The sequence below is a fragment of the Cynoglossus semilaevis genome, chromosome 17 (genome assembly GCF_000523025.1).
Source record: "Cynoglossus semilaevis isolate Cse_v1.0 chromosome 17, Cse_v1.0, whole genome shotgun sequence".
In the NCBI taxonomy this organism is placed as follows: Eukaryota; Metazoa; Chordata; class Actinopteri; order Pleuronectiformes; family Cynoglossidae; genus Cynoglossus; species Cynoglossus semilaevis.
In genome coordinates, this window is record NC_024323.1 from 14,493,749 (window position 1) to 14,497,596 (window position 3,848).

Genomic DNA, 3,848 nt, shown 5'->3' on the forward strand with positions numbered 1-3,848 from the left:
GCCGCGACGGAGACGATGAAGGAACGACCGCGGAGAGATCAGAGCGACTGATGTCATCAATGATGTCACAGCCAGTAGATCTGAGACCCGACTGTGGACATGTGGGTCAGCGGGAAAGGTCAAAGGTCACCGCTGAAGCGTGAGAGGAACGCACACACACACACAGATGTGTGTATTTACTGTCAATCGTGGAGCGAGGCGTCACTTCCTCTCGTGGCTCAGGTTTTAATTTAAACTCTCGTCCAATGGGACTCGACCTCCATTTCTTAAAAAAGTCAATCAGAAAAAAAACTGAGGACGACCGAGAACTTGAAGACAGGTTTGGTCGTAAAAACGTCATTTAAATGGGACAAATATATATATACATATATACGTAAATATATAAATATATATATGTACGTATAAAAAAATCCAGCATCACATTTTATACAACATATTTTCCAGATTTTGTCAGATTTATAGAAAATCTACAGAAACTTCTTGCAGCTGATTCTTAAGGCCTCGAACGAAGCTCAAAAACACAAATATTTGTCAGTATATTTGGTGTTTAATCACGAACCATCAGGACCTGGGAGGGGGGTCCAAGCCCGGGGGGGGGGGGTCACTCTGTCTGCACCACACCATCCACACACACACCGCCTCACTGCCCGACCTGGACCTGGACCTGGACCAGGACCCTGTCCCTGGTCCTGATGACAGATATATAACTGGTAGAAGCTGCTCAGAGTGAGGACGACTGACCAATCAGGAGCTGCCGTCTCCAGGACTCTGCTGCGGCCTGAGTGATAGAGGGCCTGTGTTTGTATATACTGTTTGTCAGCTGGCTGTGTGTGTGTATGTGTGGTCTGGTGGGGGGGGGGCCCAGACAGTGAAATGCCACAGAGCCCCCTCCACGCAGCTGTGCCTCTGCCTCTCCAGGCCAACACGCTGCCGCTGCCATGTGCCGACGGACCGGAGCACCCAACATAGACGTGCACGCTCGCGCCACACGGGTGTCCACGCACACGCGCTGTTCCGTGCACCTGCGCTCCGGTCGTATCTTCGCACCAGGTGAACGACTTACATTTTTCACGAGTCACATTGTCGCTCAAAAACAATCACTTTCTGCCGCTGTGCTCCGGGCTGATAGACAGCTTCCAGGGGCCGGGGGCCAAACTCTGATGTGCGAGCCAGGGTTTTTCTGCAGGACACTCAACACGCGGGTCGGAACTGAAAACCAGCCCGGTCGCATGTGAGGCGGAGGCTCTTATCAGCTCGGACTGGAGATCCACGGTTTTATCAGGACATTAAATGGAACAAAAAAAAAAAAAAAACAATCAGCACAAAAATGAAGTTTGGATTCAAGAAGTTTTTGGAAAAAATAAAAAAGTTTGTTTGGTTCGTGTCGGTCAGAGAGAGCAGCAAATACTGGACAAACTTTATAAAAACAAACAAAAATAAAATAAAATTAACTACAATTTAAATCCCATTTTTCTGAAACAGTCGCTTCAACAAAAATAAACTAATATTAAAAATATTTTTAAATATTTTTGTGTCAGTTTTGTGCTGGTGGTTCAGTCACTGGAGTGGAAATATTATGGATTAAATTTAATATTTTTAATAATTTGATAAAAGATTGACTTTTTCACCTCTTTATAAATAAAGTTTATGAATTTATTAATTTTATTCAATAATGTGATTTTATTTAAATTACTAAAAATGTCAACAAACATCACTGTGTTTCAGCAGATTTTAAAAAAGAGAATTTTTTAATTTTCTAAAATGTTTAGATTTAATTACATTAATGAGTCTTTAATCTGTTTTTTATTATTTTATCTTAAACTTTGAGGAAGAATATTTCCAATAAATAAACTGTTTAACTGTGAAACAAAAAAACCTAAAAGGTGTGTGTGTGTGTGTGTGTGTGTGTGTCCTCAGACGACCTGCTTTTTTAATTCTTTGTCTTAGTTTTATCTTTTATAAACAAACTAACACTGGTTTACAAATGAATTCATGAAGTAAAAATACTCATTTAATTTTACATTTTTTTATTTTTGCATTTTTTTATATATATATTTCCTTTTGATCCAGAGACTTCAAAGAAAACCCTGGGATTTTCTGATATAAACTATAAGTTTATTAAAAGTCTAAATTTATGAAAAATCTTTCTTTTTTTTCATTTTTGTTTTCTTTACTCTTGTTGTTTGTATTTTATGGTGGAAATAAATATTTTTAATATAATAATTGAATGTCTTTGTAGAATCTGGATTTGGTTCCAACAAATATAAACACGTCTCGTATCAGACGTTTGTTTCTGCTCCGGTGGAAACGTCAACATTTACCCCAGGGTTATTTTTACCTCCGCTGTTATGACATTCTTTTCACTCAACTCTTTTCAGGCTTTTCCTGAAACATGGAACGTTTCCAGAGTTGGACGCAGACGAGGTGACCCCCCCCCACACTCCCCTCACCCCCCAAACACACGGGTTCAGAGAGACTCTGTCTCCGCGGCTCGGTCCAAACCCAGTTTAAAGACTGAGGCTGCGTCGAGGCGACGGACGGAGGAGGAAGAACAGGACGAAGGAGTTAAAAAAAAGTTTATATTTAACTACAAATGTTTGATGTTTAATTATCACAGAAAGAATTCTGATTTTTCATGTGGAAAATGTTTCACTTTATCTTTGAATTTCTCTGGTAAAAATTTGGTTTGGAATCCTGAGAACGTTTTTTGTTTTGTTTGTTTTAAATCCTAAAAAAAAAATCCTAATTTCTAGCCGTGTTTCCACGACGTCCGTGGATCCAACTGTCCATCAGTGAATACAGGAAGTGACATCAGATTCCTCCAGGTGAGGAGTTTTCTGTACGGCCACGTCAGGATTGGTCCAGAGTTGGTGGAGAATCTGCTGCCGATGAAGAAAAGAAAAAAAAGAACCTCCAGTGAAAGTTGGATTCTTCTCCTTCTTCTTCTTCTGTGGTGTCAACAGTGCGAGGTTCTCACATCAGGACCGCGTTACTGTGGGTTTATTTAGTCGTGCCTGTTAGACCGACGTCTGGGACCAGGGTCGGGTTCTGGATCGATCCCTTTGTTTGACTTCTCTGTTCAACCCGTTGGAACGGCGGGTTTTTATCTGATGCATTGTATCCACTGGATGGACCCCCCCCAAAAACCCCAACCCCCAAAACCACCAACCCCCCCCTGCCTGCAGTGCTGCGTCCAACACTCTGGCCGTGCTGTCTCTCTGATGGGTCTTTTTTATGAAAAACCAGGTCCAAACAGGACTAAGGTTTATGGACCAGTCTGACCAGTCTGACCAATTCACTGACTCCAGTCTGATTTAAACATTTACATTCATTCATTCAGCAGACACACACACACACACACAGAGGACCGTTGACATTATCAGGCAGGTGGTTCCTCTGGGAATCGAACCCAGGACCTTCTGCTCGGACCATATGAAAATCATAAAAATAAATAAATATGATTTAGATCTGTTTAAACATCACTGATGGGTGAGTGAGAGAAAACTCCTCTGGACCCCCCCCACACCCCCCTGCACAGGCAGACCAGTCTTATATAAGTGCATCATTCCATCCTCCTCCACTCAGGAGTTAAAGGTTCAACAACAGTGATGAAGAACTATTTAAAGGACGGCAGTAGTACTGTAGTAGTACTGTAGTAGTACTGTAGTAGTACTGTAGTAGTACTGTAGTAGTACTGTAGTAGTACTAATTGAAATCCCACCTTCTCTACTGTAGAAGGTGAGAGAAAGTGAAACCACGACGAGAACAAACTACAACAAAAACAAAAACAACGACGACGTCTCTCTCTCCCTCTCCCTCTCTCTCTCTCTCTCCCTCTCTCTCTCTCT